We start from the raw sequence: 16,956 nt of genomic DNA on the forward strand, positions 1-16,956 counted from the left end.
CACCAAAGCATCTAAGGTGTGGTAGCACATGATATTCTTATATACAGGAGAATATGATGTACGCCTTCATCTTAGATGCTACGGTGATACGAGCTTCAAGGTCATTGGATATGGGATGCAAGGGCATCTGAGTAGTTTTTGTACAAATATTAAGACACATGATGTGAGCTGCTATATCTCAGATCTACAAGCTCCAAGCAACTCGTATCGGCATATAGCATGTAAGGTGTGGGGGCACATGATATTCTCCCGGGGAGGAGGGATGGGGGGCGCACAACCAATCGGTCGTTGGGAGGGTGGGGACAAATATAATCTAAACAACCCTAAAGAGAGCTCCACAATTTTATCTAAGGTCGAGGGGTTGACCCCCGACAATCATAGCTCTGCCTAAACACAACATTTGCATGTAGTGTAGTATTAGACTTAATATTCATGTTTCAGTTTCATGTTCATTTTAAATATTGAACCGAGGACCATGCATGTCTTACATTTTACTCCCTTTGTTCCTAAATATTAGTCTGTTTATAGATTTCAAATGTACTGGCACATACGGATGTATATAGACATATTTTAGAGTCTAGATTCACTCATTTTGCTCCGTATGTAGTCACTTGTTGAACTCTCTAAAAGATTAATATTTAGGAATAGAAGGAGTATTTTTGAATTCGTGTCATACATGCATGGTTTGGAAAAATAGATGCACTATACTTATTGGATTGTTGTTGTGTTCGTGCATGTGTGTCTCTCTCTGTGTGTGTGTGTGGTCATATGCTTGATACATACAAATTTTTCTCACCCCATATTGTTCATCTTTTAAATTTAAATTTGCATTGGAAAACTTACTAGGGATACCTTGAAATGTGAAATCTACGTTGAGATCACTATATCACAAACTCACTCTAATTCAACAACTCGTCATAAATCAATTACCACGTTGAGATTAGTATTTGCAAGGAAAATACGGGCATTGTAATACACCTAGATTCATTCGGCAATTTAAAAGGTTCCTTCCGTATTCTCGAATGTTAGGATCCAATGGCGTACCAGCCAGACCTTGGCTCGTGTTGATCGTAAAAAAATAATAAAAAAACCGGGCTTGTGTCCTTCGGTGGCGTGTGTGGTACGCACATTAGGCAACCCCAACCAGTCGAGCCTCAGCGTTTCGAGTCGAAATATCTCGCAGCTAGAATTCCAGGCCTAGGAAATTCCCCTCATGTCCCCGGTCCATAATGACTACTGATGAACAATGGAGGGATGCTTTAGTAACTAGACAATGTTACCTACCATGCCGAGCACGGTTCAATTCCCTCGGTCACCGCTCGTCAAGGTCACCCGTCAACTGCATTGCCTAGTACTACTACTACTACACCAGGATGAGCACAGAATTGAGCCCATTTGTTCGTGCCTAGTACTTGAGTTAATTTATCAGGCAATGCACTAGTACGGAGGGATTATCCTTTTACTCTGCATATATAACTTGTCTGAAGTCTAACTAAGCGAAATTTTGACCAAATCCTTTCTTAAGAAATACAACAGGACAGATGTACGGCTTGAAAATTTATTGCATGATGCAGGTTATGATATTGTTTCGAATCCTGGATCTTAAATTTCAGAAAATCCAAAAGTGAGCATAAATTCTTGAAACTGAGCATGGTCACGTGATATGGCACAAATATTACTTTGTAAGTTTTTTCTTCAATTTGAGACAAGCTGCTTATCACAAGTTGCACAAATGAAGAGCCAAGGTATTTTGGAACAAAGACCTGTCACGTTAAGGCGAACGCTTTCACTATTGAAACCGTGGGCATTTACGTGCCGCCACGAGTCCCGCTTCTCATCGGCAGGTGCCGTCCGAGCAAGCGTGTGAGTCGACGGGAGGCGTGCGAGCAGACCGTTGCGTCGGCTGACAGGGAGGTGTGCGAGCAGACCGCTGTGCAGGCTCACCGGGAGGTGAGCCCTTTGACCAGGCTCCGCTGCCCACCTTCGTCCCAACTGCTCCCACTTTTAATGTCACCGGCGCCGCAGTTTAAAATCAACCCCGCACTACCCGGTATCGCTACAATCTTCTCTCTTCCTCTCCGATTCTCCTGTCGTCTACCTCCAACTAGCCTGACCTAAACGTACGCCATGCCGCATCACGATGGTCTGCCCTTAGTCTTCCAGTTTCTGAGGAAGACACCCAGCCCGGCAGTCTCAAGAACATAAGGCGCTTTGGGACGAGCTTGAACTGGCCTTGCGGAAGACGCCGCGCCTGTCCCCGCTCCCTCGTTCCGGCTCCCGTCGCCCCGACTGCGCCAGCGCCCATCCCCGTGGCATTGATGGGCTGGGAGCCGCATTGTCGCCGAGCTTGATCCCACGGGGTTCCACGAGGTCCCCCCGACTTTCACGCGCCCGTGCACCTGCCAGCGCATGCGCCTGCGCGTGCACTGACGCGCACGGCCCGTGCCGGTGCCCGTGCACCTGCCAGCGCATGCGCCTGCGCGTGCACTGACGTGAGCGCCCGTGCCGGTGCCGTGCACACGAATGTCTCCGCCGCGCCGTTGACAGCGGCCTGTCCCCGCGGGTGCCAGTGCCCCCCTCAGCGGCATGGATGGCCGCCGTCGACCGCTTCCTTGCACCAACGCTAGTCGCCTCCTCCCGCCAGTTGACTCGCTCCGAAGTCCAGAACATTTTGGCCTTCCTTGAAGCTAGGCCAACGTCCAGGAGTACGCCAACAACGGCGCAAGACGCCGCCGTCGCCGTCGGTCAGTGGCCCGACGACACACAGAGCACGGCAGAGGAGCCGCTTCCCACCGCAAGACGCCCCCGCCGCCGCCGTAATCTAAATTTGCCATGAAAAACGTTCGGATTGCCATGCTTAAAATCCGAACGTTTATCATTTCCGTTTATTTTATATCGATCATCGTATAATTTAAAGTCGGAGTCAGACTGAACGAAATCTATGGTTTGATCGATTGAATGTTCTGCTAGAGCCGTATCAAATTAAATATAAAACGTCATCAAGCCACATGTATTCCTTGTCATCCAACGACCTAGACTGCTTCAATGTCGAGCGCTCAACACGTTTAGCGTGCAGTTAATTTCATGCCAAAAATAGTGCTAATCACATAATAACACGCAAATAATATCCTACTTAATATCCGCATGCACTTAATATACTTCCAAATTAACGTGCATTGCACGTACACACTGACTAGTGCTGCTAGTACGTGAAACTGGTGCCGTAACTTGTGAACGCGTCCAGATATGGTCAACGGCAACATCGCCCGCGAGTTCTTCGTGTTTGCCCGTGCGTCTAAACGCAGAAGGGGAGGAGAGAGAGAGAGAGCACACATGGAACCCACCAGTAAGTGAAGGCGAATAGTACTAAAAATAATATTACATGTTATCCATTAAATAGGCTGTGGTAATATAAAAACATTATGTGAACAAAGGGGGGTACAACAAACATTGTTGTTCTACGTATGTTGCCTATTGACGTGCGGCTTGAAGGCCCTGGTCGCATGTTCGATCCTCGTCCTTTATTTTTTAATTTGTATATGGGTCCAAATTTGTTTCATGACATGTGGGCCCCTCGGTGTGTAGTTTGTAGCACTTTAATTTGTGGGTCGAAATTTGTTCCATTCCAAGTGGACTATCGGTGTGTAGTTTTGTAGCTTATTTATAATAATTAAAGAGAACAACAGAGTTTTTTGCAATAATACCATGGTGCGACGTTGAAGGCGAGAAAGGACGTGCGAGAGAGCGATGACCGAGCCAGAGGGAAATCAACTAGGGGAGTTGCGGGGGTTGCAACGGTGTTTGGAGTAGTTGTGGGCCGAATGCTACGAAAATATAATCTAAACCGACCGGAATAAATGCCTACACAAATTAATCCAAGGTTGGAGTGCCCCTCGCAATGTAAATAGCTCCGGCTTTGCGAGGGATGGAGAGGTAGCTTCAATGCGTGGAAGATACGGTGTGAGAAAGCGAGGTCAATCGAGAGACATATAGATAGAGAGACAAAGTGAGTGTGGTCCGACATTCATTGAACAGATATATATGCTCTGGAGAGATATTGTCCGATTGAGCTTTTGGCAAGGGTGAGGGCTGTAAGATAGAGCTTGAGAGATGATCCAGTCACAGACGTGTAGATATATTTTGTGCGTGGGAGGAAGCAAGGTCAATCGATCACATAGGGTCGCCGTGCGATCGAAAGAGTGAGACGGGTTGGAGAGAGTGACCTAGATAGACAATGTGCGTGAGAGAGTATACAATGTGAATAGGTCGAATTGGGCTCAAACATGGTGATATATCGTTTTTGTCCGAGAAAGAGCGAGGTCAATCGAAGACATACAAGAGAGAGAGAGAGAGAGAGAGAGAGAGAGAGAGAGAGATTGAGTGAGCGTGGCCCGCCATGAGGTCGAAAGAGTGGGGCGGCTTGGATGGACTGACCTAGATAGACAATCTGCGTGAGAGAGTATAGAGTGTGTCGATCGAGGCCCGAACAGGGAGATATATCATTTGTGTGTGAAAGAAAACGAGGTTAAACGAGACTCAGATAAAGAGAGCGAGATTGAGCGAGTGTGGCCCGCCGTGCGGAAGAAAGAGTGAGACAGTCTCGAGGGAGTGACCTAGATAGACAACGTGCATGCGTGCGCACAAGAGGTTGGGGGGCTAGATAGGCAATGCATGTATTTAGCGCGAGAGGGTGAGAGGGAGAGGGAGGGAGAGAGAGAGAGCTCGGCATGGGGTGCAATGGCGGGTGTGTGAGGTAAATACATTTGGTAACAGAGTGGAAAAGGGGTTGTGTAGTTGAGAGACTTAGAGATCGAAACATGGAGAGAAAGAATGAACGTGTGTTGGAAACCGATAGCTTCCTAAGGTGGTTAGGAGAGGAAGATTGACCGATACAGGAAGTATATAGCGTGTGCGGGGGGGGGGGGGGCTAAAAACAACATTTGAATGTACATAGTACGAGACTTAATATCGATGTTTCAATTCGGTGTACATTGTAAGATTTGAACTGAGGACCATGCATACGGGTAATTATTTCGAATTCGTGCCATACTAGGTTTCGAAAAGTTGACATTGACTCAATTTGTTGTGCTATTTTGTAGGTCATATGTTTGAATCCATCCAAAAGTTTTCTCACTACCATGGTGTTCATCATATGCATATGAATTTGTATTAAAAAGTAGCGTGGATACAGTGAAATGCGAAATCCACGTTAGAATTAGAGATCGCTACGTGACACACACTCTAATTCAAATAACTAATTATGTGACACACACTCTAATCCACGTTAGCGTGGATACCGTGGATCCATTTTGATTTTTTCAAATAACTCCTCATTAATTAATTTATAGTACTCCCTCTGTTCACTTTTATAAGACCTTGAAGACATTTTAGACAATGTGCAAAACAGTTCATTTTAAGTTGTCTGAAATGACTTACAAAAGTGAACTGAGGGAGTATCTCGTTTCGAATGACTAATTATTGCAAGGAAAACACGGGCAAGGTAATACATACAGATTCGTTTGCAAATGAAAGAAGATTCGTTTGCATTCTCAAATGTAGGCGCACCAGGCAGACCAGGGTCGTGTCGGGGTGGTTGCGTGTGTCGGACGAACGCGTAGCACCCAGCCACCCACCCCCTCCCTCCCTCCCCCACTCCCCCCCCCAAAAAGGATGACGACAAAATAAGTTCACGCTTCCACGTTTCGGATTGAAATATCTGGCGGCCCCAATTCCAGCCCTACAAAATCTCCCTTCTCCACCATCCCCTTCCGTCCCAGATTGTTCAAATCCTAATTCTTCGCCAACCCAAGCAAAGTTCGAATCGCCCCTCATCTCGTCTCTTTCCCCACCTCTGTGCCGGACGACGATGACGAAGACGACGGTCGCGCTTCACCACCGCACCGGAGCTACCTCATCTACGCCCTCGTCCACCGCACCGGGTGGTCCACCGACAACGTCGGCCGCCGCAACCGACGTGGCTCACAGGCACCGACTTCCACCGCATCAGGTGCGCTTCACCGACGCCGTCTCCCAGCTCACCGGGGCTACTTCACGGAGCACATCGTCGCACCTCCGCCCCCTGTGGCTGTTGGGGCTTCACCAACGGTCTCGTCCACCGCATCGTAGCGCTCCGCTGCCACTCAAGATCTGCATCCGTGCGCGGCCAGCCAACGCCAGCGCATCACCCTCAACGGCTCTGAAGTGACCCGCACTCTAGCTAGGCGAGCATGCCCAAACGCCGGCCCGAACTAGGTATCCACACATCACTCCCTTGTGCACTGTTCCGACGATGTTTGGATATCCTTTCACTGCTCTCTTAGCTTACACGCCTATGCAACTCTGACTTTAACTCTTATTTCTTCTGGAGATATCATCTGAAACAAGCAAATCCATTTTTTAGCGAAGCATGACGGCGCTACGGGATCTGGTACACATCCTGCACACCCGTATAACCTTGTAAGTATCTGTCCTCCGGTACAACATCAAGGTCGATTCCTCTTATTTGATCAACCATTCGCCGTGTCAAAAATGCAGAGGGGGATGCAAGGAGCACAAGGCCTGCACATCCAAGCAAGTGGTAACATGGACTTGTACATGGAACATCCCAAGCGCAAGCAGAGCTGCAGTGAGCCTGTACAACGAGCTAGCGTAAGTCCCTGCATTTCATTTAATTCGTACTGGCATTCGTGTATGATTTGTGTGCAGTGGCGGATCCACGAATTCAAGTTACCAGGGGCGAACATTTAACTTAAAAAATACGAAGGCACTTGCACTCCGGAAATCAACATAACTTGAGAAATGTGAAGCTACATGCACTTTGAAAACCAGCTAATGATCCAAAGTAGTTCAGATTATAAACACTAAATGATGCAAGCACCAAAAAACACAAAATGCAACATGGTGTACAAGGACTACAAACATGGTCTGTACCTGCTTGAATTATTCGTTCTCTGGCTGAAAATATCGAAGTGTAATTGCACCTATAACCAGTGCGCAAACTGCATATCAATATATCTATCCTGCACAAGTATGCCAATAGTTTCAAACAACAGATTAGAAAAGTATTTATGCTATGTTGTCATGATACGGGGACTTTCTGGTAGATGGCCTCGACGTTTCCTCAAGCTATGAAAATGCACTATAATTTGCTTGTCATCAATGCCTGCAAATCTCTGTCTCTCTCAACATAGCAGATCATCATTAGACACTAAATCCTTCAATGAGCTTGCAAAATGCTTGCATTAGATCCCTCATTAGACACTATATGTTCATCACCAGGAGCATGTAAAATGTTTGCATCAAATCCTTCATTAGCAGTCTGTTCATTAGACACTTCAGGCTCAAGAACAACATGAGCTTGTATGTTTGCACCGGAAACTTGATTAGATACATCAGATTCAGTCAGTTCAGTATTGATTGGGGGAGTTATAAAATAAGTAGAAATTGGTTTCATTTTCTCATAGATTCCCTACATACAAGCAGTTTTACAACACCGTCAGGTTTAACTATTGGCCAGAAATTGAAGAGTTGAATTAGATATAATCAGGGATGTGATGTACCTGCTCGTTGCGCATGCTACTCTTGCAAGCTGCGACTGTCCGTTTGCGCAAGCTCGATGCCATGCCCGTGCTGCCGCCGCTGCCTCCCACGCAGGCTACACCCAGGGTTGGATCTTCATCTTCTTGTCCTTCCGTTCGCTTGAAGCCCGGCGACCGCCCTCCAACGAGGGCGCGAGGAAGTGCTGTGTCGGTCTGTCCAGCGGCGGCTAGGTTAGGAGCGAACCAGACTGGAGGCTGGAGCGAATGAATTGGGATTTTTCCTGCTGTCGATCGATATGGGAGGCGCTCGTTTGGGCCGCGAGCCTGCTATAGGGCCTGCCTTGCACTTATGTTATTGGCCCATCCAAATTGAAACATTTTTCTTCATTTTTTACATTGCCTGCTCGTGCGTTGGGACGAACAAAACTAGCCTGGGCCAACCTGGACGACTCAAACTAGGTGCACACTTTCCAGCCACCTGAGGCGGCCGCCCATACCAGCCCCTATGGTGGCGTCGCCCCTTTTTGCGTGTATGATTGGGTAGTGAAAAATATTCCAGTGGCGCTTTTGATTTACCCACAGAATGGTTGAATTGCTTGTTTCTATGAACTGAGTTCGCCAATAATGTGAAGGATGCCAGTCTTTTCATCCTATTGTAGATTGCTTAGATCTCGATATGCCAAAAGTAATCGCATGAAATATACAGTAAAAGCCAGTGTGATGTGTTGTGGCTACAACTAGTCTGACTACACGTCCTCATATAACATATCAAGGACGCACCATCTTACCAGATTAACCATTCGACTTACCATGCAGTGTGGGAAGAAAGAAGTATTGGGACTGCGTATCCAAGCAATTGATGCCATGGACTCCTTCGTACAACCTTGTAAGCGAAAAAGAAGTTGCAGTGTGCCTGTACAAAGAACTAGCGTAAGTTCAGTTACCTGCTTCTCGGAATTTTAGTTAGCCACTTATTGCAAAATTGTTCAATTACGTTGCTTGGCTTAATTTAGTTTGCTACTGATTACATAATGCACAGCCTGTTAATCCTATTGTAGACTGCGCCTATCTATGTGTTTGATACTTACTGTTAAGAATTACCTGTTTGCCTTAACTTAAATATCTACTTGTTTGTTTAACTGCTTTGCTGCTGCAACAACGGGTTACAATGATGTTAATAACTACTTTTCAGCATCCAATTGAAACTCTTTAATTCCTTGTTTGTTTAACTGGTTTGCTGTTATAACTCCCAGTTGAGATGTTTTGCTAACTTCAACTTTTCTGAATCCAATCGGAACTTTAATGGCAAAACAGGTTAGCCCAAGATCAAAGAGCGAGGTCCCCATGGACGTTGCATCATCCCACAGCAGTGGCACCGGCCCAATCGTGCATTATGAATTGCCAACTGCTGATGCTCTAGAGGCTAAACTAGTGGTAGAAAGAGATTCTGCTTCTGCACTTAGAGATGAAGTTGACATGTTGAGGAAGCAAACAGCACAATCACAAGCAGTACTCAAGACAACCATTAAATATTTGGTGGATTTCAAAACGAAGCAAGCTGAGACTGACCAGATTGTTAAGGTCCTGAAGGAAAAAAGGAAATTAAATTCCTACTTGGTAAATCATAGGTGAAATGTTCTTTCCATCGTTGAATAACCTTTGTGTTGTTTGTTCATGTAATCAATCAAACCATTTGTTTTAGAGATCATGTAATAATTGTTTTTTGTTTTTTGGTTTGTAATTTTATTTGAGCACAAGTCTGTATTAATTGATAAGACTCGGAGACATTTCATTTGGATTGCTGTGCCAGACCTACAAATATGCCAATCGGGCTGAATGTGCATTCAGCAATAATAGTAGTATAGATGGACCATAAGTGGCACGCATCGGAAAGGGCCAAGATGCTGGCTAAAAAAGGATGCTGTTGTAGCCAAAAAAAGTACAGCGGCCTGGCTTATGTATGTTAGTTGATATTATTGATCCATATACTCTATAAGTGTTTATATGTCTGTTAGTTCTGTACATTCTTGGTTGATTGACTCGGTATTTGAATCTTGATACATCGCTTGTGTACATATCTAAATGGGAGTACACATTATGCTGCGTGTGACATTTGAGTTGGACATGAAGTGTTCCAAATATTCGAATTCACCTTAAACTGGATTCTAGCTTCTGAATTTGAGTATCGGCATTTGTAAACCATATTCATATATGACAGTGGAATACATCTTTGTCGTCCTTTTGAAGATATATAAAAACACATAGAATGATTTATAAAGATTCATATAGGAATACAAAATGGATTCGAATTTAGTTGCCAGGGTAAACGTGGATGCTTATTGTCCCAAAATTCGAAAGAAGCAGCAAAATGTCCACTCCCACGTCGGCTGCCCGAAGCCAAGTGTTTGGGAGATGGAAATTACTGTCTACCCATTACACGGACAATCCATCGGCCCGATTTCCACTGCTCTAAATAGGGGTAGGTTAGTAACTTCAATTAGACGTGACACGACCGCCTCTGAGCCCATTCCGACACGGTGGGCGTCAAACATGGGCGGCAAAACACATTTGATTCAAGCTCGTCCGAAAGACCTCTGTTTCTCCCTCCATTCCCCATTCATACACGGTGGGCGGCAAAACAAACTCGACTCGGCCGAAATCGATGTAGGCAAATATTTTCAATAGGGGCAGGTTTGTAACTTCACTCAGACGTGACACAACCGCCCTACCTGTCAGCCCCGTTCATACACCGTGGGCGCCAACCATGGGCGCCAACCACCCTCTCCTTGCCCGAAATCGCTCTGGGCAAATATTGGCGAGATGCGAGATTACCGTCCTATCCCCAACCGACGAGACGTCCAAATTTTAAACGGGGGCTAAGTTTGTAACTTTCCCATATTTCAAAGAGGCGCGTCCCAAAAACATGGTTCCCCATACCTCTCCCTCCATTTTCCCATTCATACACCGTCCGCGCTTGAACACCATCCCCACACCAGCCTCCGTCCACCACCCCATCCATCGCCGCCGTCCTCCACCACATCCATCGCCACCGTCCTCCACCATGCCGGAGCACCTACCAAGACCGCGTCGTCCACTGCTAGAGATGGACGTTTCTCATCCACGGTGACAGACCAATAGCCTTGCATCGTGTCCTCTCTCTTCATCGGCACCGTCGTCCTCTTTGCCGGGGCCGCTCACACGACCTTCTCTTCCACCTCAACGGGACTTATCCCCCAATGCACCTGTCTACCGTCGCAGATCTACTTCAATGCCACCGACAGCCATCGCACCCCCGATGCCTACACGGCGCCGCAAGAGAGGTGGTACTTCATATCTCCTCAACTTTTTGATCTCAACCAGAAAATAGATCTTAACTTGGTTACTCTACTTTCTTTTCAGCTCTTAGAATTTAGTTCTTAGTTCGAAGCAAACAATGGATGCTAAATATCATTTCTCCGGTTAGCAGCTTCAAATCTGCCATGGCACAGCCATAATACGGTTTAATTGATCATGCTTAGGGTTTAATTGATCATGTTGGTTCCGTGGTGGTTTCTTTAATAGAAATCGGAGGGGAAACCCTCTTTTGCTAAAAAAATATGCTTAGAGTTTCCCCCTTTTATGATCACTATACGATCAGAATACGTGCTTCGTGTCATAATAACACTGCTCCACCCATCAAGCTAAACAAGCTTAGTTGTTCAAATACGAATCTGATATTATTAAAACAGAGTTGTTTAATTGGTCAGCTAAATGTTCCTAAATTAGTTTCGAAAATGCATGTTCGCCGCTCGGGTGTGTATCTCTACAGGGTGCCCACGGTGGGCCGGCCCACCCTGGGATTTTGGGTCGTCCCAGGCCCGATTCCCCTCTGTTCTGCTGCGCGCTTCCGATCTCTACTCGCCCCAGCCGCCTGCCTCGCCGGCGACTTGCCGTCCCCGGACGGCATGACTCTAGGAGGAGACGCCGGACTAACAGGAGGTCAGGAGCCGCTCGCCCAACAGTTCACCGCTGCCCGGGCGCGCCGCCGTGCCTACCTTCCCAGTCCGTTCAGGGCTCAGGCGTGCAGCACCCACCAAGCCAACCCGATTTATCCTGAGATACGTCCTCAACACTCAGCAGCCACTCCTCATCACCCATTTTCTAATTGATTCATTACTCATTAGGCAGGACTGTCATTAGGGTTTGTTGTGTGCTCAGTGCTACATACACTTAATGGTTCAGATGTATTTCGGTAATCTTTAGTACCTCTAAAGTTCACAGGGTTTTCAAAATTCCGGCCCTCGGAACAGAAACTAGTCATTTTGGATTGTTGGTCGTAGTGACATTGACCCAGATTACTACTGCAAGCCAGGTTTGTTGACAATTTTACTTGTCTTTCTTACTCATTCAATATAATATCCAATTATTCACGTCGATTAGTTGCAAACAATAAGTGCTAGACAAACTTCTTCATTCAGATTTTGGACGGTCTCTTACTGCAGTTACAATTCTGCATACTTGTCCTAGTAAGCTCACAAGTAAATGATTGATTCACTACATCTATGCTTGCCTTGTCATATTTGTTGTCAATATTCTTTTAGGGTGGACCATCCTGTTTCTAAATACTGGAACCGTAGACATGTGTGAATAGAATTTCTCTATGTGATCTCTCCCATCATGTGTGGGCAACGGACACTGCATTATATAGAAAGAAAGTGTCATTTCTAGCTTTTACATATGTTTCGATCTTTTACATGGAATACAATCTGCCTACTTGCTTTGTGTCGCACTACCAACACTCCACCCTTGAAGCTAAACATTATGCCACTCATAATTGCTTAGTTTATTTGTTCAAATACGAATTTCATATGATTCTAATGTTCCTACTTCAGTTTTGCAATGTGTGTCTGCCTGTTACAGAGACATAAGGGGTTTGTATTTCTGTGTGTGGTCTGATCAGCACGGTTGGGGGGTGAACTTTGCATATGCAGGGGTTTATAGGGAGACACTCTTCGAGTTGAATCCGCAATGCATTCCATAGATAATCTGACTACTTTTTATGTTTTCATGAATCTCAGATTCTGAACAGCATCATAATGATTATGAGCTTGCGCGCATGAAAAGAATAAAGCAGAACAATGCCATGGCTGTCAAACTTGGCATTAAGGGACTGAAATCAAGTCTGGATGCAATGCAATGCAAACGCTCTCCACCTACAGATTCATGCTCAGAATATGATCCTAACAGTGATTCTGAGCTAGAGGGAGACCTAAGTCAATGTAGCTCCCTAGTGGAGGAGTCAGAGGAAGATGCCCTATCTTATTCACCCATCAAGGTACTTGCTCTAACTTTCCAAGGTTACATTGCTCGCACATATCTTGCAACTGATGCTTTGCATTGCTTCTACTTTGTTGAACTGCCATTAGCTTAGTTTACACATCGTGTATGTGAATACGCCCTGCCTATCCATTTTCAGTACATATTCCATCTGTCATCATACCATATTTATCCATTCAAATGTTGTTCTTGTGTATCAGACGTTCAAAAGGAAGAGGGCGATTGCTGATCATGGAGGAGCACAAGCAAAGTATTTGGAAAAGGTAGTGGCACCTGATAAATCAAATAGCCCATTAGGTGTAGTTGCAATATCACCTGACCCACAAAACACCCCAACTCTAGCAGACTCTAGCCCTACTACACTGGTCATTTCTGATGCCCCAACTCAGCAGACCCCAACTGCAGCAAACAGTATGATTATGCCAGTTGACATAGCACCAGCTCTACGACGCAAAACCCCCATTCCAGCAAAGAGTACACCAAATCCAGTTGACAAATCCCTTTTCGAACCAGAGAGAGACCCAATTGCAGCAAATATGACCCCTATTCCATTTCTTCCCAGTTTAGAAGAAGAAGCTTATGTTGTTATCAGGAAATTTGTGCGCATCTTTCCTTCATGGAAAGATTATACCACAGACACAGAACAATTTCCAGTCTTCCTCCGCAACTTACGCGTAAGTAATGTACTAATGTTATTCATGGTCATTACTGCATATGTTTCTGCTGACAGAAGACACAAGATTTCATTCTTTTAAATAGGCGAGGAGCAAACTGGATTGTGAAGACGAGCAAGGGTTGGTTGCGCTTTTCAAGCACTCGTTGATGAAGTATCGTTCCTACCTGAGGCAAGCGCACTTCGATGGCAAGCCTCTGAACGAAATTTCTGTAAAGTCTCCGGTGCTACATTTATCCGATGGTGACTGGAATAATCTTGTTACACATTGGTCTCGGCTGCAGCGTAAGGTACTGTCTATGATATCACATCACAATTTGAACTACATTTCTGCATTTGCCTTAATGTCTCACTTGTACGAAAACTGTTAGCAGAAGAACATTCGTTCTCAAGGGACCACAGAATCTCGCAACTATACTGCACACTGCATTGCTCTTGTGAGTACCTCTTGCCCTGTATGACCATACTTACTTTCATAGCTGTTTGATTATGTAGCATCACTGCACATGTTAGCCTCGTAATCGTCCATTTGGTGGACATTATAAGATCCGTATGGACTCTTACATAAATTTAGAATCAACCCAATGCTTTTGAAGAGGTTTAGCTCTGCAGTCCTCTTGTAAGGACTGAACGTGGTCTATCACTGTACTTACATTAACAGCTACTCCCTCCGTCCCATAATATAAGAACGTTTTGTACAGTACACCAGTGTTCAAAACACTCTTGTATTATGGGAAGAGGGATTGGTTCATTTTGTAGCATTCTGCATCTTATCTCCCTCGCCCACCATTTACTAAAAAGATCAGATCTATATTTAATCTTACCAACAAGTAGAATACACAGACAATGCCAGTGCAGAAGTGTAGCCCATTGCTCTTGTCAGTACATTTTGTCCTGTAACGCTTGTACTTCCAGGGATTGGTAGTTGATTATGTAGCATCAATCTGCATCTTATCTTCATTATCCTCTATCCCTTCCAGTATTATCATATCTATAATTACTCTCTACAAAATGTAGAGTACAGGCAATGCTTATGAAGAAGATTATGTGCTGAAATTCTTGAGTTATCCTTCCCTTGACATGGAGAAGGGCATTATAAAGCCGGTGTTAACTGTTAATGTAAGTCAGTCCTTCTAAAGCCTTTATCCTCAACTGCTGTTTAATTTGCTCATACTCCCTATCGTTTACTGCTGTTTAGTTTGTTGTTTCTACCAAAATGCATGTTCGCAAGAACCGTAAGTTCTAAGTTTTACTTGTAAAACCAAATTCCTTATTCATACCATGCACATTACTTAATACTCCCTATATGTATGCTTGTTTTTGTGGATCTATAATCCAGTGTGTGGTGAAGCAGCCCACGTTTGCACCTTGTCATCTCCTGTTTTATCTTACTGATGTGGCTGATGATATGAACAACATGCCATGCACATTATCCAAAATAGATACAATGATTTTCTTTGCCCTTCATCTATGCTTGTTATGTTGACATGGTAATCCAGTAGTGTGGTGAAGCTCCCCGCATTATGAACAATGCCAAATTATGCTATTGATATTTTGAACTTACTCTTTATTTTCTAATTTGAAATTGGATGGAATTGACAGAACAGTTATCATCTTTGTTTATACACGTGCAAAACCTGTCATCTCTCTGCTTTGTTTCAGGGTGATATGCCTGATGGCATGCACAAGTCTGCTGAAGGCTGTGAGACAAACCCAACATATATTGCAGCAAAGAAGGCAAAACATCTTGAAGATAGCGAGACAACCCCAAAGTCTTGTCTTGATGCAGTGTTCAAGTTACTTGAGACTAACAGTCAGACAAGCTCACAGAATTCGTTGTCTGAATCAGTTCGACTTCTTCAGTCCCAAGTTCTAGCAGAAAGGCATTCTGCAACTCAACTTCGACTTGAAGTCCTATCTCTAAGAAAGATTGCGGAGAACACCAATGAGAACCTCATCGCTAAACAGCTACACCTGGAAGCTATGACCGACATGCTAGGCCGGTCTCACAGCCTTGCTCAGCAGCTTGTGCAGCAGTTCCCCCGCAAGGCTAACCTTTCTTGAACTGTCTTGGAAGTGGTCTCGGTTCAGTATTATTTTGTTACGCTACAATGGTGCCCAGTTTTTGTAATCTGCTTCTTCGTTCCGCTTTATGATCACTGGTGGCGAACTTCGATGCCCAGTGGATGTAATATACCTTAAATCCTTTATTGTATAGTGTAGGTTTATTCTTAGTTACTATGCCATAATTTCTTTATTGTATAGAGTAGGTTTGTTCTTAATTCCTACTAGTTACTGCCATCATTCGCTATCTGAAAAAAATCAGATGTAGTCGACCGGGCCAAAACATTCGACTCTAACGGGCCTGGTTTTTAGCGGGCCAAAATTGGGCCGGCCTGCGTCTTTCTTGGGCCCGAATGATTGGGGCCTTCACACATTGCGCCATGCCCACAAGTTACACCGGCCTATATTTTAGTTGGGCCTTTTGTCGACCCAACGCTTTGTTTGGCCTAGGTAGCGTTGGGCCATTAATAGGCTAAATATTGAACTGGCCTGTTACAGCCCAGATGACACCACAGGCCTTTAGCAGGCTGAAATGCATGTTGGGCCTCAATTTTCACTAGTCGTCGACGAGCCTTCAGCAGGCTAAAATGTATACCGTGCCTTTTTGGGCCCAGTTAGCTCACGGGTCGTTACGAGGCCGAAACATATCTCGGGCCTTAGTTGGCCCACTAATAACTTGTGCCTTTAAGAGCCGAAAGCTTAGTACAGGCATCAATGGGCCGAATTATGCGACAAACCTTTAACAGGCCCAAAGTCACATTGTGCTTAACTGTTGCCACCTTTAGCACGGGCCATTAGTGGGGCCGATGTCCCGTTGGACCATATATGGCCCATGGGCAACACGGGCCATTCCCAGGCCGAAAGTCACACCGGGCTGAAATGGGCCCATGTCTACATCGGGCCTCTAATAGGCCGAAAGTCACCAGGCTGTAGTTGGGCCCAAATATTTGGTGAACACTTAACGGGCCAGATCCGGCTTCGGGCCGTAAATGGGCCCAAATTTTCGGCAAACAATTAACGGGTCAGATCTGGTTTCGGGCCGTAAATGTGCCCAAATATTGGGCGAACAATTAACAGGCCAGATCTGGCTTCGGGCCGTAAATGGGCCTTCATTAAGCAGGCCGTTATTGGGCTGGCCCACTAGTACCTAATTAAGTACTACGGACCTTTGACTGGGCTGGCCTTTTAACCTATATGGGCCTCTGTTGGGCCCAGCCACGTGTCAACGTATCATAGGCATGTCTCCTCCAATGGACGGGTGACATCTGGCCCACTGACGAGCTGACAGGTGTTCCCTCCGGCCAATCAGAATTTTACACGTGGAAATTTCCCATTGGTCCGGGCTGTTAACGGGTTATCGGATCC

This window comes from Triticum aestivum, chromosome 2B, assembly GCF_018294505.1.
Source record: "Triticum aestivum cultivar Chinese Spring chromosome 2B, IWGSC CS RefSeq v2.1, whole genome shotgun sequence".
NCBI classification, from domain to species: domain Eukaryota; kingdom Viridiplantae; phylum Streptophyta; class Magnoliopsida; order Poales; family Poaceae; genus Triticum; species Triticum aestivum.